This window comes from Echinops telfairi, unplaced genomic scaffold (assembly GCF_000313985.2).
Source record: "Echinops telfairi isolate 266 unplaced genomic scaffold, ASM31398v2 ScPeMD7_25;HRSCAF=90, whole genome shotgun sequence".
NCBI lineage: Eukaryota > Metazoa > Chordata > Mammalia > Afrosoricida > Tenrecidae > Echinops > Echinops telfairi.
This window is the reverse complement of record NW_022103922.1, coordinates 12212174-12233457: the sequence shown is the minus strand read 5'-3', so window position 1 is coordinate 12233457 and position 21284 is coordinate 12212174.

Here is a 21284-nt window from a genome sequence, read left to right as displayed (position 1 = left end):
AAATTTTCTGGTTTCTTTCTCTCTATTTTCTCTGCACTCTCTGTAGCACATAGAATTGTGTTCAAATGTGGGAAAACCATCATGTCAAAAAAGCTGAAATCTGTATTTAATTAACCCAGATTCAACTGAGCAATGTTTTTAGCTTAGTTTTGTTTGGGGAACATGAGTGCATAAACTCCTTGAAGGATGGCCTCAGCCAGAGTACAGGACAGAGCCCCTCGTCTGGGTTTCAGGCCAAGTTTATAATGTGCTCTGAATATGGTTTTGTTTTTAGAACAATTTTAGGCATTACAGTTGATCATGTTTATGAGTACTTGGGGACTTTTATGTATGCAAATTATTTAGCTGACACATATACAGACTAATGAAATTTTACTAAAAGTAGAGTAAACTTTATGAGGAAACCATTTACAATACTTTAGTATGCATAATAACCACAACATATATTTTATGCATCCTTTTAATTATATTTTATTAATTACAATAGGTTTAGCTTGTTTTCTAAGGTAGCTTTGCAGTGTGAGTCCTCCCTACTGTGAGAAACAAAAATCTATTTTATGGTCTTTATTATTTCACTTTTATAACTACCATTATCACTCAATATTTACTAATATTTTCTTATACTTACTTACAGATTCTAAGGACAGATTCTTGTACATTATCATCATGACATTTATCTAAGTATATGTAGTTTGTGAAAAAGAATCACATGAGATTTTTGTTTATTTTTCATTAAAGGAATGGTTTTCCATTGCAACTGAAAATTCAGATGGAATGAAGGAGTCAAAGATTTAAAATACTATCACCCTAATTAAAAGGAAGCCAGTCTGCAACCCGATTTGTTAGTTTGTTGGCTTGTTTTCCAATTGTGTATTTTTTTTTTGATTTTGTTTTTGTCCATTGAAATTCCTCTAGATTGAATTCAAGAAACACTAGGACAGTGTTAGTAGAGATTCCTTAACCTTGAAATGAGACATATCACTGGAATCCTTTTGTTTTTGCTTTCTTAAGAACTGCTATCTAATGCTAGAGTAATGTTTTGTGGTGTTGTGCATAGCTGGAACAGATTCAAAGGCACCTAACAATAACAAAGGCTATTAATGTTTGGAAACAACTTCAAAAGCTCAATACATATTGCCCATTGCTATAGCTTTAGATTCAGTCTTACAGTCCAGAACTTAGATCCCTTTCATATATCAGGAATCCATTCAATGACAGTGGGTTTGCTTGTTTGTGTTGTTTTTATTGTGCATTATACTTGAGTGGTAGAAAAATGGGGTTAAAAGAGTAACAATGGAGTAGGGGAGAAAGGGAATTAAGTTAAAGTTTCCTACTGCATAAGGTTACTCTTCCCCTAAATTGTTCCCCAATTTTCATGAGTCACAATTATTTAAAAAAAACAACAAAAAATACGATAGAATATGTCTGGAAAATCCTTTGGAGGAAGTACATCATTCCAGAGCATTACCCTATTCATGGAGGATTATGATTTCATGGGTTCTTTTCAATTCCCTGATGAATTTACATTAATATAATAATTTCTTAATTGTAATATTTTTACTACAAAAAATGTAATGGAAAGCTTTATTGTAAAGCTTTATTATCCGTTCCCTCCCTTAATGATTTATAATATTGTAAAGTATGATGACAATACACTAAAATTAATTGTGTATGATATTAAGACTTCAAATTACTATGCCATTCTTTATCAGAAATTTTATTACAATCTTTGAAGAAACCCAAGGTTTGCAATATTTAATGGAAAAACTCTAAATATTCTAAACATGTGAATGACTTTTACATGGTGGCTGCTTCCCCACTATTGTGTTTCTGTATCTAATTTGTTCATAACTCAGAAGTCATTTGATTTAGAATCCACCCTACTCAGATATGATTAATTAATAGCAAAGGAAACACTATACCCAATCAGAAGTCCATCTATAAATGCAGGTGCTGTGATTGTGATGCACGTAGTTTCAGACATTATAAATCATTAAGGGAGGGAGCAGATATCCTCGTCTTTCTCCATAGAGTACCTGGTGGGTTTGAACTGCCAGCCGAGCTGTTAGCAGCCTAATACCTAGCTCATAGAGCCGCCAGGGCGCCTTGATGTCAGCAATAGAGTTTTGCTTATTTCAAAATAACTAATAAATGAGTTACATTAAACAATTCCATTCATTGTTCTATAAGATAATTTTAATCTTTTAAATATAGTTTTTAGGAAAAGCGTTAGTCATATTTTAAAAGATTCTTCAAAGGTCAGTTTGCTAATGTAACACTGAGTAGGAAAGCCCAAAAGCAAAGAATGAAAGAGTATAAACATATGCTTCTAAAACTCATCAGAATGGCTTATCTCTTTTTTCATATTTTCTGTCCTTTTTTTCATTCCTTTGACTAAAAGTTAATTATACTGTTGGCGTAAAATAGCTGCTTACATAAAAAAAGTGTAAGAAATGAGAAAAAAACTATAATACAATGTGGCTATAAAAAGATTTTGAAAGTCAATTTTACATATATATATATGCTAATACTTGTTTAACATACAATACAGCATACATATTAGCTTACTTATTTTAGAGCACTTGAGAGTCAGTGTCATGTTTGTTGTTTTTCAGTTTTGTGGCCCAACGAAACTAATTTAATCACCCAGACTCTCAATTTCTTCCTTTTACAATAAAATATCAATGCATATTCCTTTCTACCTAACAAGATCTACTGATTTTAAAAATAAATGAACTGGAAAATGGAAGAAGCTGTATAAAATTGAAAATATTGGGATTTGTGATATTTTATTTTACATTTCTTTCAAGAATAAAGCTATCCAAACTTTTTTTAAAAAGCTGATGAACAAATAAATTCAAATAATAGCTAAGAATTGGATATTTTACAGTAAACAAAAAAATCTAGCTATAGTATAGCAGACATCCCAAAGAAATCCTGTAATAAAGAAGGAGTAATAAACATGGCCTATGCTTACTGTAGTACCAATTTTTGAATCAGGGGTTTTCTTACTTTCCCTAGACAATGATAACTATACCATCAATTTAGTTCATTCATAAGAGATTTCTACTTAGAGATCATATAATTCAGCTATTTCATTTTAGAAATGAAGAATCTTGGGGAAGGAGCCAGGAGATCTCTTATTACCCAGCAAGGGAATTAATAATGTGAATGAGAATGACGTGTGCTGAGAGGCCAAGGACTTCCCATTGCACCCAACATTGCTGCGAGTTGTGGATGAGCGTCTTCAATTCAATTTTGAATCATAGTGACCCCATTTGACAGAGTAGAACATCTCTATAGGAATAGGGTTTTCATAGGTGATAATCTTTGCGGGAAGGACCATCCCTTGGAAAAGGGCATCAGGCTTGCTAATGTAGAGGATCAGTGAGAAAGTGGAAGATCTTCAATGAGATGGACTGAAAAAGTGGATGCAACGATGGGTTCGTATATAACAATAATTGTGAGAATGCGGAGGGACTAGGCAGTGAATCAACATGTGGGATGTGGGATCACTCAATTAGAACCAACTTGACAGCCCCTAACAACAACAACAACAACATCTTTATCAGAATAGTTTGTCAGAGTTGTTGGGTGATTTTGAACAGCTAACTTTCGGGTAGAAGTTGAGCATTTAACCATTAAACCAACAAAGTGCATTTGTAGGCATTTAGAAGTGGGTTGCCGCTCACATTGATAATAGAGCATATAAATTTACTTTTACATAAATTCTGAACTCCTTCCATAAGGAGTTCAGAAAATCAGGTAGGCACTTTAAATAGAATTTATAGAACCCTTTTAACTCACAGTTGATGTTTCCTTTGAAATATTCCAAATCTTACCAATAAATACTCACAAAAGTGTTTCAGAAGAAAATAATAGTTTTATAGTACCAATATCATGTGGAAAAAAATCACCTCCACTGAATCAATCCCTACTCATACTGACCCTCTCAGAATGGGTAGAGCTGTCCCCTGTGGGTGTCTGATGCTGTAAATGTTTATGGGATCAGAAAAGCTCATGGAAAAGATGATGGTTTCAAGTTATTGACCTTGTTGATAGCTGCTCAACCTGTAACTCACTTTGCTCCTAATATCATGTATAGAACTCAAAACTGCTGAGAAGTTGGAGTAATTTCCTATATTTATAAGGAACACCTATTTTTGTATTTTCTGTAAATTGATACCGGCACTCGCACACTTGTTTAGAAAAGAAAGCTAAAGCACAGGATTAGAAGAGATAGAATGATCAGACCTGAGGTTCATTTCCATGTTTTCTAGACTTCAAAGCCTGTGCTGTTCTAACCTAACATTCTCCATCTTGCTTCTTCGTTTTTTTGTCAACTGTGCATTTTCTATTTGTTTGGACTATGCCATTGTTGGTATGCCTACTTACACAAGACAGGCTTGGAAAACAAGCTCAAGGAGAAAGCAACAATATCAACGGTCCCTAGGGGAATTGGGGAGAGAAGGGGGCGGGGGAAAAGGTGCGATGGGCAATCAGCGCCATAGACAAGAGAACAACTAGAGAATAAAAAACAACAACGAGGTGGATATAGAGATCCTGGCAGCTCTGGCACAACAGCAATCTAGCTGAAAGGAAGTACTATGAGGCAGAAGTAGAGCGAGCATGATGGTGTGGCAAAAGAAAGGTAAAATGGAACAGAGGAATGATCTAGGAAGCAAAACTATGGATAAAGACATGAGCATAGGGGTGTCCATATATTATTACATTAATCCATAAAAATAGAAGTTGTGTTAGTCACCGAATCTGGTGTCAATTTAAGGATTAAGAGTGTAGGGGTGGAGTCTAGGCTATCATTCTAGAGATAGCCAATAAGACTTCTGTATGGGCATGGCCTTCTCCTGGGAAATCTGGTACTTCCTCCTTGGAGGTGGAAGACATTTCTCTCTCTCTGCCACTTCCCCGGAGACATTGCAGAAGACAAGCCACATGGACGCAACCAGACCTCAGAAGTCAGAGAAGCCACAGAGAGACCCCTGCCAGCACCGAGATGCTTACAATGCCACTGGGCCCAAAGACTTTCTACCCACTGGCTTGTAATCATCCTGCATTTGACTAAATTGCATGTGTTTTGTGAGTCTGAAGAGGACTTTATAGATTGGCATCAGACATATGGGCTAATATCAGACTTATGGCCTTGGACTGGACTAGGTTGAGATGTTTTAGCAATGTTCAATTCCTCTTGTATATAAATCTCTTTCTTATACACATATGTGTGTCCATGGATTTGTTTCTCCAATCTACCCAGACTAACACAGAAGTATTGATCTATGTACATATATTTATATACACTGATGTAGTAGACGGACTTTGGGCCTCTGTTCATACCCTCCCTCAATACAAGAACACATTGTTCTAACAAATTGGCAATCTGAGATGGTCACCTTCCCAACACAATCGCTGAAGACAAAATGTGTGCATAAGCAAATGTGGAGAAGAAGGCAGATGGTGCCCAGCTATTAAAACATGTTGCATCTGGGGCCTTAAAGGCTTGATGTGAAACAAGTGGCCATTCAGCAGAGAAACAACAAGCCCACATGGAATAAGCACACCAGCCTGTCTGAGCATGAGGTGTCATCGGCACCAGGTAACAGGCATCAGAAAACCCTTAACAATCAAACTAAGAAAATCATATAGTTAAGAATGAGGGGGCTCACAGCAGAGACCCAAAGCCCATTTGTAGACTATGGAACATCCCCCACAGAGGGGTCATAGGGAAGGGATGAGTCACCCAGGGTGTAGTGAAGCACCGATGAAACACACAATACTCCTCTGGTTCCTTGAGGTTTCCTCACCCCCACCACCATGACCCCAGTGATGCCTCTCACTTCGGACTAGACCGGAACATGTACACAGCCATAGAGAAGAGATAAGAGCTTGGGACACACGCAACCCAGGAGCAGGATGGGAAGAGAGATACCAGATGGGAAGGGTGAAGAGGGGGGGGGGAGCGGTGGGAGGGAAAGAAGGGGAAACTGATCGACACACAACCACACACCCCTCCAGGAGAAAGAACAATGGAAGCCATGGGGGGAGGCAGACAGTGGTCGGTGTGAGACATGGAAATAATAATGTATAATCTATCAAGGGGTCATGAGGGTGGGGGTGGGGTGAGTATGGGGGTGGGGGTAGGGTGGGGAAGAAGAGCTGATAACAAGGTCTCATTAGAAAGTAACTGTTTAGAAAAGAATGATAGCAAAATATGTACAAATATGCCTGATACAATTAATGTAGGGACTGTAATATGCATTGTAAGAGCTCTCAATAAAATGATTTTTTTTAAAAGAAAAAAGGAAAAGCTGTCATCATGTCAGCCATCATCAAATCTTGCCCTCTCTCCTTGTTTTTAAATAATTTTTTATCATTGTATTGGGCATCAAATATCTCTTAAACGTTTAAGTGTATATTCTATTTTTAATCTCTAAGGAGGAATTAATTTTGAAAGGCTGTAAAAAGAATTCACAATGGCACCAGTCTTATACATACTAGACAATGAAATTCATCAGTGAATATGTTCATAAAGATTTTTATTTTTTACTTTATTGTGAGACCAATTCTATTCTCTGTATCCTAACCTAAAGCCACGGTAGTGTAAATCTACAAACACAGGGTATTGTATGTGTACACACATACACACATGCATGTTTTTAATTTCTTAATGGACATAGAGGTTAACTGCTCATAAATACTATGCATGTTTGTGTTGATCACATGTAATTACAGGTTATTATGCAATTATGTAGAATATGTAATATGACCTTTCATGGAAATTGATTTCCCGGATTACTCATCTACAATATAAGTAGTTCAAATTAATTTCCTCTTTATATGAAGATTTAATTTATAACATTGTAGTTATCCCCTAATGAGAATTCTACTTTGTCTTGCATCCATGTTCTAATTTGTTACAGATATTAAATTAGTCAATCATAATTCATTTTCCGCAAATCAGTAGTGACAGTTATACTCCATTTATGAATTCACAACTAGATTCTATTTTTTCTTCTAATCAATATAGTGTAAGTAAACCAATTTGGATGGTCCACAATGTTTATTTTCTCATGTGCATAATTATATTTTTTTCTTAGTGTCCTATCTCCCTATGCTTAAATGTATCAGAATTAAGGGATGTCATGTCCTATCTTCTATTCTCAATTGTTTAATTAATGTTCTATGGTGTGTGAGGCAGATCTAAATCCAGAAGGCACTTGCACCTGAAGGGGTCTGCACTAGTTGGTGGTGAAGGAAATTGGAAAGCAGAAGCTTTGCCAACTCACACTTAGCATCAGGTGAGAATTTCACACACTTGACAGGGAAGATCCACGAGCCACACATCACTTGAGAGAATGAACAACTAGGGGCGATGGTGAATGTTTACCGGTGTTCCAGTTTCATTAACGCCATGCCAGGAAAATGGGTGGGAAAGGGCAGTTTGAAAATAATGCTTATGAATTTTCAAGCAAAGTAGCTATTGTCAATTTTAATTTACTTAATTAAGCAATGTATCGGGGGACTTCAGAGAGATCATAGAAAAATCCCATTATTGTTTTATTTCCATTTTCCATGAACTTTTGGGGGGCACCTTCGTACAGTAACTTTCTCAAGAAGATCAATAAATACACTTTATTTTCCCCAGCTAGGTGTAAATCCAACAATGAATACAAACTATAACAAGACAAGTGGGAATCTAAGTGTTGTTTTTATTACTGAGGTGGCTAAATGTCCCCAGGTAATCACAGCTGTATCCCTTAGGCCCTGAATAAGAATCATTTACCATGACAGTGCACCGATCCTACAGCAGCATGGTAAAGCCAGGAAAGGACTGTTTGTTGGCCAGAAAGGACTATCCCGAAGATTAGATGTAGACTGTGAGGGATTGGGGGTGAGAAGAGCTAAATTAGGCATTCCCTATTCCTTCTACCAACTTCACCGGGCACATAACTTGGATCAGGCACACTTCACTTGTCAAAGAAACAGCCTTACTTTTCAAATCTTCAAAGAGATATTATGCAGAAGATTTACCCAATGCAAATTGTCATTTGATTGCCTGACTGCTGTTTCCATGAGTGTTGATAGTGGATCCAAACAAACCAATTATTTCACAGCTTCAAATGTTTCTCCATTTATCATAATGCTGAAAGAACCATATTGAACAATTTAACTTCACCACAGACACAATGATTTTTTAAACATTACATTAAATCTCAATAAAAGTAATATATAAGGGGAATTCCAGCCTATGCTGGGAGCTCTGTGAAGATCAGAAAGGGAGAAAGGGACCAGACTTCCACCTGGTAGGCCAAGCCTTGAGGGCAACATACCGACAGGAAGCAACAAACTGAGAGGTTTGCAGAGTTGGCACCAATTACAGCTACATCATACCACTCTCCAGAAGAATGCACTACATAAGACAGTGTTGAAGATACAGCCTGGGGAGAATAGTGGGTCTGCCCAGACAACCGGAGCAAGGAGCAAATGGAGAGGGAGAGAGAGAAAGAAGGAGAGGGAGAGGGAGGGGGAGAGGGAGAGGGAGAGGGAGAGGGTGAACCACATCCTGGCCCCCAAGCCTCTAGGACAACATGCCTGCTAGGACCAGCCAATGCACAGAGACCTTAGGGCATATCCCCACCACAAGACACTGCGTCCTCTCAGTCACCCACAGCACTAGAGACACAGTGCGGGAATTGTGCCTGGTCTGATCCCCCTCATGGTGTGAAATAAGTAGGGAGTGCAACAAAGCAGCAAGGGGAGCAAAGCAACGAAGTTTCTGAGGACCCCAGAAAATAGACTTCTGATTCGGAGGTCAGGGCGTGGCACCTCGTCAGATCCAATCAGAAAACATTCAGCTGGGTCAGCAGACTGACCCGGAACTATTTATAGGCGTTTCTTTTTCTTTCCTCTTTCTTCTCATTTTTCAAATGTCTATGTTGTTCTAGGTAAGAAAGGCAGGATAAATGCTTCCAAGAGAAAAGAACAGGACTAACAGTTCATGGGGGACATGGGAGAGGAGGAGGCCAACAAAGTAAAGTGAGGGGGGAGCCAACAAGCTCAGGGACAAAGGAACAGGAGATCTAAAATTGATGATGAGGAGGTCTTAGAATGCCTGTTGAAGTTTGACCAAGTGCAGTGTAGTCGAGAGGAATTATGGAGAGCTGAATGAAGGGCAAACATGATAGTGGGACAGGAATAAAGTAAAAGGAAATAGAGGAAAGAATTAGGAGGCAAAAGACATTTATAAAGGTATAAATATAGGCATCACATATGTAATATGTTAATATATAACAAAAGGGATATAGGTGTAGGCATATACATATGCATTCTCACAATAAATTATCCATTATACTAGTGTATATCAATCAAAATAAAATCCCTTAATAAATAGAAACAAAACAAAGAACTAAAATATAGAACCAAGGTTTTTTTTATATATTAAATCATCAGAATTAGAAATTCAACTCTGTTATTCTGGGTTGACTAGAGAAACAAATCCAGACACACACACACACACACACACACACACACACACACACACATATATGAGAACTTTATATCAAGAAGTAATTATGCATCAATAAAACATCTAACCTAGTCCAAATCAAGTCCATAAGTTCAATAGTAAGCCATAAGTCTGGTATTAACTTATCAATTCCTCTTCAGACTCTCGCAGCACATGCAATGATGCTGAATGCAGGGAGATCCCAGGCCGGTAGGTGGAAGCATCCCCAGGGCTCTGGCTGCCATCAACATGGCTCCAGCTGGCTTGTCCACAGAATATCAAGCAGAGAGAGAGTGTGCATCCCACCTCCAGGGAGGAAACAGGAGTTCTCAGAAACCTCAGGAGAAAAGCCATGTCCACACAGAGGTTTCATTGGCTATGGCCTGATTCGCTCAAGGTGACAGGAAATCATGTAACTGCCACACCAACTCTAATTGTTGCTGATGCTTATAATTATGTCAAAAAAGAGCTAAGTTGCTATCATTTTCTTCTTAGTCGTCAAAGTAAAGGCCTTGATTTTCGCCACAATAAAGATATCTTGCAGAGGAGATTTACTCAATGCCATGTGTCACTTGATCTCTTGACTGTTGCTTCCATGAACCATGGATTCCATTCCATTCCATTAACTGTAGATCCAACCAAGCAAATCCTTAACAAGCTCCGTCTTTTATCCATTAGTCATGAAGTTATCCATTGGCCAGTTGTGAGAATTTTGGTCCTCTTTACATTGAGTCAGAAGCCATCGTGGATATTTGTGTGTGTGTGTGTGTGTGTGTGTGTGTAGAGAGAGAGAGAAAGAGACAGAGACAGAGAGAGATAGAGAGAGAAGGAAAAAGAAGCTGCTGTCCTGGTGATGTAGAGGTAAATGTGCTTGACTTGTAACCTATAAGTCAGTGGTTCCAACCCAGACATTCTATGGGAAAAAGATTTCTACTCTATTCTATATGGTCACGTTGAGTGAGTCTGAATCAATCCCATGGCAATGGATTTGTGTGTGTGCGCATCTGTGTGTGTGTATTTAGACTTTCTAGAATTGAAGTTATTTTTCAGATGACAGGTTTAAAAATATCATGAAAATAAAAAGCTCATATTCAGGAAATATTAATACTGTCTAGCAGGCAGAGCAATTAAGAAGAGCTATATGTGCTATAATCTCATGCATCAAAGTATTTGGGAAAAGCAGTGTTGGAGCATTCACAAACTCCAGTTGATGAGAGCACTGATGAAGGCCCTGAAATATTTTTGGCTGTGGATAAGACTGTTTTCTCCAGTTGCCCTCTTATAATCTACATTCTTAGGATAAGAATAGCCCTGATTTTATTTATCTATTGGCCAAAAAAAATATATGCAAAAGATTAAAGAGAAAAGTAAGTTTCTAAACCAATCCATATAACATAATTCAAAATTATGTAGAAATTTAACCTTTGAGTCTGAAGAATGTGACTTCAAACTTCCAGCATATCTATCTAAAAAGGCTTGTCTTGGATATTCCTTAAATATTATGATTATTTAAATGTCTTTTCTCACATTTTATATCTTTTTGAGTTTTCTAAATTGCAGTTTGAAATTCACTAATGTGTAACTGTAATATTTTTTTAAATGAACAGTGTGTATCTTGTGATAGTTTTAAAATTAAATTTTTTTCACTTTTAATTGTGAATTTGATGACTTTTTACTGCATTTTGTGTTATCTAGTCTTTAATTTTGCTTTCATTATAAAGAAAAGTAGATTAAAATGGATATTTAAAAAATAGAGAGAGGCAACAAATCCAAGAGGAAAACTACTAGAATTAGCTTTACATTTTGTGCTTGACAAATTTTAGAATTTCTAAAATGTAAGGTAATCAGAATGTTGCATTTGTGATATTATGTTGTATATTATATATGTTTTAATCCATGAGGTCATTTTATTAACCTAAAATATCTTTAGGGAGTCCTTTAGCAGGTGTCAAATTATATTCATTCATGCATAGATATATTTTGAATCTTTAAAACATGTATTTTCCTTCTTTAATAGAAGTTATATTTTGTATCTTAAAAGAATACATATAATATTAATAAATAATAACAATAGAAAGCAATAGAAGTTAAGTAAAATATTTCAATATACTAGGTACAATATACTATTTTCAGGGCATTTTAAAATTAGACAACTATTTCTTAAGATATATAAGCATGTAAGTAATATTGCAAGCATGTAAGTAAGTAATATTGGTTGTAACTATGAAAAATTATCGTTGTTCGGGTCTATGTAGAACAGGAAAAAACATTGCCTAGTCTTATACCATGCTCAGGACTGTTCTTATGTTTGAGCCCATTGTTGCAGCCACTGTGACATTTCATCTTTTCGAAGGTCTAGCTCTTCCGCCCCCCCCCCACATTTACTAAGCATGATATCCTTTTCCGGGCACTGGTCGCACCTTAAAACATTTCCAAAGTATGGGAGACAAGACTTGCCCCTAATCAGTATTCTGGCCGTACTTTTCCTAAGAAAAATGTGTTTATGGTTTTGATAGTCCATGGTACTTTAATTATTCTTCCTCGGGACCATATTCAAATGAATTAATACTTCTTTGTATTCCTTATTCAATGTCCAACTTTCACATGCATAGGAGGCAATTGAAAATACCATGGCTTGGGTCAGGCACACCTTAGTCCTCAAAGTAATAGCCTTGCTTTTCAACGCTTTAAAGACGCTTAGTGCCGTAGATGTACCCAACACAACGCATCTTTGATCTCTTGACTGCTGCTTCCATAAACATTGATTGTGGATTCAAGCTAGATGAAATCCTTGACAACTTCAATCTTTGCTCTTTTTTATCATGTCCAGTTGTGAGGGTTTTGACATTCTTTACATTGATTTGTAATCCATGCTGAAGGCTGCAATCCTCAAATCCCCACTCTTTGTCAGCAAGTACTTCAAGATTTCTTCACTTTCAGCCAGCAAATTCATCTTCAGATACCCTGTTTCTCTGACTATTTGCTCAGCATAAAGATTGAATAAGTATTGTGAGAGGATACAACACTAACATACTATTTTTTTTATTTTAAAGCATTCAATATGCCCCGCTTCTGTTCTCATAACTTCCCCTTTATGCAGGTACAAGTTCCACATAAACACAATAAAGTGTTCTTGAATTCCCATTCATCTCAAGGCTATCCATAGTTTGTGATGACCCACACATCCAAATGTTTTTGAATAGTCAATGAAACATAAGTATGCATCTTTCTGTTCTTAGCTTTTAGCCATGATCCATCTGACAATAGCAATGATGTCCCTTGTTCCATTTTTCTTCAGAATCTGACCTGAACTTTTGGCAGATCCCTGTCAGTGTACTGCTGCAACATTTTTTGGGTGATCTTTTGCAAAATTTTACTTGCATGTGATATCAATGATATTAATTTGTGCACTCTCCTGGATCAACTTTCTTTGAGATAGGTACAAGTAGGGACTTCTATTTGTTTGGCCAACTAGCTGCCTTCTAAGTTTTCTGGCATAATAAGTGCTTCCAGTGCTTTCCCAGCTGTTGAAACATTCAATTGGCATAACATCAAATGCTAAAGCCTTGTTCTCACTGTTGTTTTATTTTGTTTTACTACTTTATTTTTATTCATTTTAACTGAGACCTTCCATTAAACTTGGTCAGCATGGTTGACACTGGTGGCCAAATATCATCCGGTTCTGATCTCAGGTTAGAGAAGATGGTACATAGAGGAGGCTTTCTATTCCTGTAAAAATTTATTGTCTCAGAAACCCACAGGGACAATTCTATTCTGTCTTAGGGTTGCTATGAGTCGGCAGTAAATTTGGCTTTCTGGTTTAAGTGTATGTAGGGTACGAATCCTTTGGACTAATTGCTTCTTGAGTTTTATTTTTCTTTATTCTTTTCTGTTCAACTCAGGAAAACAACAGTAGTTGCTTCTTAAATGGCTACTCTTAAACTTTTTAAATGGCAGGTGCTACTAACCCACCCATGGAGTTTGTCTCCACAGGAGATCGAAAGAGCACAGACCTCATTCACAGAGAGGACTGCAGGGCCTGCCCCAGCTCGAGACATGACCCCTTCCCTCCAGATGGCCTTGTTACAGAGGACAACACTGAAGATACAGGTCAGGGAGAGCCGCCAGTGTGCCCCATGTATATGGGAGCAAACTAAGAGGCAAAGGGAGAGAGGGAGTATACTTCATTCTGCCGCACAAAGCCTTGAGGACAATGTTTCTGTCAGGAGCATCTAGTTCACAGAGAGAGGACAGCAGGGTCAGCTCAGCCCCAAGACATGATATCCCCTCCCTAGATGACAGCTCTTCAGAAGACAGCACTTAAAATACAAGGCAAGGAGGGTAGCCAGCCTGACCCTCCCATATGGGGGCAAACCAAGAGGAGTGTACAACAGATCAGCAATGGGAGCAAAGCCATGAAGTCCCTGAGGAATCCCAGAAGTAGACTTGTAACTGTGAGTGCGTGCGTGCGTGCGTGCGTGCGTGCGTGCGTGTGTGTTGGGAGGGTGCGGGATGGGGGCAGCACTTGGAACCTCATCTGGACTGGTAGGGACATAAAGGTATAACAGGGTGGGAGTAGGACACTCGACTGCTCCATCCTTGACTGCAGAATGAGCAATGGAATCTTGTAAAAGATGCACCGCTCAGCCACAAATGCTGAGAACTAAAAGGGTATGAGTGCTATTAGGTAAGCGGGTACCGGGATATAGATCCTTGAAAAATATAGGGGGAGGGGGAGCAGATTGGAATAATGGATTATAACAGGGTCTGCTTTCTGCTTAACAGAGAGAGACTCATCTACTCTACGTCAGGTCAGAAGTTACACTTGGAACTATTTATGTGGTCTCTCTCTCTCTTTTTAAAATGTTTATCTATATAAGATAGGCAGGATAAGCAATCTCAAGGAGACAGCAATGAAACCGACAGTGAGGGGGGCAGTCAGGGAGGTGGCATGGGAGAGGAGGAGGTGGGGGAGGCAGCAAGTAGAGCAGTGAGCCAATAATGACAGTAGTAGCGAAGTAGCAAAGCATCTGAAATTGATGGTGAGGAGGGTGTAGCAATCCTGGTTGTGTTCGATCGATTGAAATTTATCTGAGAGGAGTTACTGAGAGGTGAAGATACACATGATAGTGGGGTAGGAGGAAAGAAAAAGAAACAGAGAGAATAAAAAATATGGAAAGAATAAAGAAGTAAAATTATATATAGGTACAAATATAGATAAGTAAATAGATAGATAGGTGTATTTGTGTGTGTGTGCGTGTGTGTGTTTGTGTGTGTGAAACTGATGGGCTTTGGGCCTCTAATTAAATCTTACTGCCTTACAAGAGCAGTTTGTTTTAATATTGTGGCAATGCATGATACTCACCTTCCCAACATGATCGATGAAAATGAAATGGGTGCATAAGCAAATGTGGTGAAGAAAGTTGATGGTACACAGCTATTAAAAGATATAGCAGCTGGGATCTTAAAGGCTGGAAGTTAAAGAAGTGGCCATCTAGCTGGGCAGCAACAAAGCCCACGCATGAGGTGTTGATGGGAATAGGTATCAGAAGTTGAAAAATAAGAAATCAAACTGATGTGAAGGAGCATAGACAACGTGGAGACCCCCAAACTGCCTACAAGATAATTGGACAGTCCGTCACAGAAGAGCCACATGGAAGGGATGATATCTCCAGGGTGTAATATAGCACTGAAGAAACACAACTATCCTCTAGTTCTTTAATATGTGCATCCCTCACTATTATGGCCTTTATCTACCTCACTAACCTTGTTAGGCCTGCATATGTTCATTTGTATAATTAAGATTGTTCTATGCATGAAATCCTAGTTTAAACCCCTTAGAAACAGTAATGGGAGTAACAATTCCCTTCAGGAATTTCTGCTTGAAGTCTTTGACATCAGTTTTCTTTTATCCCCTCTCTCCCCACCCCTACTACCTCCATGAACCATTAATTTATTATATATTATTATTGTTGTTGTTATTGTTAGTATTACTACCATATCTCACAACATCCAGTGTATCCTTCCACTTACGATTCTGTTATTCATTCCCCTTGGGTGGGGTTAAATAGTCATCATTGCTATCAGTTCACCCTTCCCTCTCTTCTTTCCTCCATTTCCTTATGCTTTCCTCTTGTCCCACTACCATGTTCAGCCTTCATTTGGGTTTCTGTAATTCCTCTCGGTTACATTGCCCTTGATCACTCCCTACTAGTCCTCCCATCCCCACCCTGACACTGGTTTTGAACCTCTCATTGTTCCTTTGTCCCTGGGTTGGCCAGCACCTCTTCCCTTCCCCCAACACCCTCTCCCATGTCCCCCCTACCCCACTACCATTGGTCCCCTTGTTTTCTTCTCCACATTGTTTATCCAGCCGATCACATCTAGATAGACCTGCAGAGATAATATGTGCATAAAATTGCAGATGGCCTCAACAGCACCAAACAAAGTGGCACATAAAAACAGCGATGACAGCAACACCGACAAACTAACAAGCAAAGAGCCACTGCCATACAAAATCTAAAAGAAGAAAGAAAACAAAAAGGAAAGAAAGAAAAGCCTGTTAATAATTCAAGGTCTGTTTGTTGACCTTTAGGAGTGTTTTCCGGATCAGTCTGATGGGGTGCCACACCCTGGCCCCAAAGTCCATTCTTGATACTCCCTTGGGACCTCCTTGCTCTGCTTCCCCCACTGCTCTATTTCACACCCCCAGTGTTTTGCCTCAGTATGGTGGGGTCAGCTCGGTCACACATCCCACACTGTTTCTCCAGTGCTGTCCCGTGTAGGGCCATCGGTCAGTACAGGATGTTGAATCTCGCAGTGGGGCCGGCTATATGGTCCTATCTTGTGCATTGGCCACTCTGAGCAGGACTATTGTCCTCTGAGCTTGGTGGGCCTGGTGTGCTCCACTCCCTTCCTCCCCCTTCATTTGCTTCAGCTTCCTTCTGGGTATGGTAGGTCAGTTCCTTTCTCTCACCACACGGTCTATTTTCATTTTTGTGGCACTCCCTTCCATGGTGGGGCTCAGGCTAATTCTGGTTGGGGCCAGGCATATGGTCCAGTCTTTTTGTGGATCCCTCCGTACTTTACGTTGTCCTCCTGGTTTGGTGCATCATGGTGGGTTCTGTATGCACATTCCAGTTCTGTGGGGACACAAACAATACTCTCCCCCTGGGTGGATTAGTGCCCTGTTTCCCCCATGTCTTTATCTCAGTTTCTCCCCACCCTGATTCTCCCTCCTCCTGCCCCCCTTCCCCTTCTTTATGTTGGACTCTCATGTACCTCCCAACTATCTATGCTTCCACCCGTTTATTGCGAGATAAGTGTCTATTCTTCTATTCCTGCCGTGCTGATTGTACTTACCTCAGGGGAGTCATGTTATACCCTGTTTCCCCGAAAATAAGACAGTGTCATATATTAATTTTTGCTCCCAAAGATGCACTAGGTCTTATTTTCAGGGAATATCTTATTTTTCCATGAAGAAGAATACGGTACACATTTATTGTTTATTGTTTCATTAAAAGAGACCTTTCACTTCCTGTCTGCTCTGGCTGCGCCGTGGCCAACAGTGAACTGCGCAGCTGTGCCCACCGCTACGGGCCAGAGTCCAGAGTTACGGTAGCTTCAGGGGACCTTATTTTCTGGGAGGTCTTATTTTCGGGGGGATGCCTTATATTTCAGCGAGAGGCAAAACTGTAAGTAGGTCTTATTTTCAGGGGATGTCTTACTTTTGGGGAAACAGGGTACCTGTACTTCTGAGATTGGCTTACCTCGTTTAACATGATTCCTTCTGACTCTTCCCACAAAACAACGTGTTTCATGTGATCGTCTGTGCTTTTCCGTGCTGCATAGTACTCTATCGTGTATGTGCCAGAATTTACTAATCCACTTGTCTATCGATAGAAACTTAGGCTGTTTCCAAGTCTTTGCGATTGTGAATTGTGCCACAATAAACATTGGAGCAGAGATGACTGGTCATGTTTTATTTGTTACCTCCTCTGGGTATATGCCCAGTAGAGGGATGACTGGGTCATAACGTAGATCAATTTCCATTTTAAGTATCTCCAGATTGCTTTCCACAGTGGCTGTACAAATCTACATGACCACCAGCAGTGGAGGAGGGTTCCTACTTCACCACAACCCCTCCATCACTAGTTGCTCTCTGATTTACTGATTTGGGCTAGCCTCAGGGGTGTCGGTGGTATCTCATGGTTGTTTTAACTTTCATTTCTCTTATGGCTAATGACCGGGAACACTTTCTCATATGCTTGTTGGCCATATGGGTCTCCTCCCTAGTGAAAGTTCTTTTCAGTTCTTTTGCCCACTTCCTTAGGGGGTTAACCCTTTTCCTCTTTTTTCTGGTCATGAGGGTGTTATAGATTTTAGTAATGAGCCCTTTGTCCGATGTGTCATTACTAAAAATCCTCCCTCAGTCTGTGGGTTGTCTTGTCACCCTCTTGGTGAAGTCTTTCGAGGTGCACAGATACTTTATTCTTATTAAATCCCATTTGTTGATTTTCAGATCACCTGTGTGATTGAAGTGAGCCTATGAATTCCCTGGACCAGTGCTCTCAGATTTGTACCGATTCCCTCCTTGATGGTCCTGATGGTTTGGGGTTTAACTTCTAGGTCTATGATCCACCTTGAGTTTATTCTTGTGCAGGGGTTGAGGTAAACGTCTTGTTCATTTTTCGACATGTGGATATCCATTGTTTCCACCACCACTTGGTAAAAAGGGCATCTGCTTCGTACTTGATGGTTTGGGGACCCTTGTCGAAGATCAGTTGTCTATATGCTGATAGTTTTATTCCTGGGCTTTCTATTCTTTTCCACTGGTCTGAGTGTCTGTCATTATGCCAGTCCCACACCGTTTTGACCACTGTAGCTGTGTAATAGGCATTAAAATCAGGTAAGGTGAGTCCTCCAACTTTGTCCTTCTACTTGAGGAGTTCTCTGCTAATTCGGAGCTTCTTCCCTCTCCATATGAAATTGGTGAACAATTTTTCCAATTCTTTGAAGAGGTTGTTGGTATTTGAATTGGTATAGCATTGAACTTGTAAAGTGCTTTAGGTAAAATTGTCATCTTTACTATGTTAAGCCTTCCAATACATGAGCAGGGGATCTTCTTTCCATTTGTGGAGGTTGCTTTTGGTTCCTGATAGTAGGGTCTTAGTTTTCCTTGTACAGGTCTTTAGGTTTTCTTGTTAAATATATTCCTAGGTATTTCAGTTTGTTCTTAGCTACTGTGAAGGGTACTTCCTTGTTGATCTCCTCTTCCATGGTCCTGTCAGATGTATACAGAAAACCTACCGACTTCTGTTTGATGATCTTATATCCTGCCACTCTTCATATTCCTCTATCACTTTAAGTACTCCTGTTGTGGAGCTTTGGGGGTTTCAATGTACAGGATCATGTCATCTGCAAATAGCGATAGTTTTACCTCCTCCTCTCCCATTTGAATCCCTTTGATGTCCTTCCACTGTCTTATGTTGTTAGCCAGAACCTCCAGAAGAATATTGAATAAAAGTGGGGACATGAGGCATCCTTGTCTTTTACCCTTTTTCAGTGGGATTGTTTTTGTCTTTTCTCCATTAACTATGATGTTGACCATTGGCCTTTCATATATAGTTTGTATCAGCTTGAGGAATTTACCTTCCAATCCTATCTTCATGAGTGTCTTAATTAGGAATGGATGTTGGATGTTGTCAAATGCTTTTTCTGCATGTATGGATATTATCATATGGTTTTTATCCTTTTTCTTCATGATGTGGTGTATAATATTGATGGATTTTCGGATGTTAAACCATCCCTGCATCCCTGGGATGAATCCTACCTGGTCGTGGTAGATGATTTGTTTTATATACTTTTGTGTTCTATTGGCAAATATTTTGTTAAGGATTTTTCCATCTATGTTCATTAGAGATATTGGTCTGTAATTCTCTGTACATGTGGCGTCTTTGCCCTGTTTGGTTATCAATGTTGTGCTGGCTTCGTAGCTTTTTCTATGCTATGGAATACTTTCTGGAGGATCGGTTTCAGCTCTTCCCTAAATGCTTGTTAGAATTCTGCTGTGAAGCCATCTGGCCCCAAGGGCTTTTTATGTTGGCAGGTTCTTGATGACCCTCTATATTTCTTCTTTCATTATGAATTTGTTGAGGTTCTTGACCTCTGTCTGAGATAATCTAGGGAGAGACTGTTTTTCCAAGTATTTATCCATGTCTTCCATGTTTCTGAATTCATTAGAATACAGACCCTTCATAGTACTTTGTGATTATCCTTTTAATCTCACTTGGGTCTGTTGTAATTGCCCCTGTTTCATCCCTCATCCTGGCTATTGATGTTTGCCCCTTCCTATCCTTGGTCAGATTCGCCAGTGGTCTATCTATTTTGTTGATCCTTTTGTAGAACCAGCTTTTAACTGCATTTATCTTTTGCATCATTCTCTTGTCTTCCCACTGGTTTAACTCTGCCCTGGTTTTTATTATTTCTTTTCTGTTGCTATTGGAGGGGTTGTTCTGCTGATTCTCTTCTAGTTGTTAGAGGTTTTGTATTAATGTATCTGTCATAAGCCTCTCTTCTTTTTTCATATATGCATTTAATGATATCAAGCTACCTCTGATAACTGCCTTCACAGTATCCCATAAATTTTGATACATTGTATTCTTATTCTCGTTAGTTTCTAGAAACTTCCTAATATCCTCTCTAATCTGGGCCTGAACCCATTGATGTTGCAGGAGATCATTGTTCATCCTCCAGTTGGTTGCCCTTGCTTTTCTGGACGCCTTCTTATTAATCTCCAGCTTTATAGCATGGTGATCTGAGAAAGACGTCTGAATAATATCTATGTGTTTGAATTTACTCAGGCTTAACTTGTGTCCCAGCATGTGGGCTATTCTTGAAAATGATCCATGTGGGCTTGAGAAGAATGTTAATTTTTTTAACATTTGGATAGAACGCTCTATAAATGTCTATCAGGCCCCCATTGCCTAATTACATTGTTTAGCTCTATGGCCTCTTTGCTGAGCTTCTTTCCCAATTATCTGTCTTTCTCTGATAGCCGAGTGTTAAAGTCACCTACTATGGTTGTTGAATCTGTGATTTCTTTTTTCGTCTTTTTAATAGTTTGATGAAATTCACCGCATTATTATTGGGTGCGTAAATATTCAATGTGATAACTGGTTCTTGGTTTACTGAGCCTTTGAGCATTAAGTACTGCCTCTCCTTGTCTCATTTTACAGTTTGAACCTTGAGGTCCATTTTGTCGGAGATTAAGATAGCCACCCCTGCTTATTTTAAGTTGCCATTTGCTTGGCATACTTTCCGCCAGCCTTTTATTCTTAGCATATTTTTGTCTGTGCATTTAAGATGTGTCTCTTGCAGGTAACATATTGATGGATTATGTTTTCTAAGCCAGTTCTCCAGTCTTTTTCTTTTAATGTACAAATTGAGACTATTGGTATTCAGCGTTATTATCACAATCAGTGGATTCATAGTTGTCATAGCGTGTCTTGTGTTTTGGGTATTTTCCTATCTCCATTCATATCAGTATGCTGTGTTTGAGGGGAGAGTTTCTATATGGCCTTCTTTTGCCTCTGAGATCCTGTTGTCCTGGTCATTGTTGCTGGCATGTTGACTTCTATATGGAGATGGGCTATATGGTGGTCACCTGTTTGTTCTTGGTGGAGGTTGATGCTCTGGCCATAATAAGTCAGCCAGTATCTTCCACAGGGTCGGGTGTCTTGCAGCATATTCTTTGAGTCTTTCC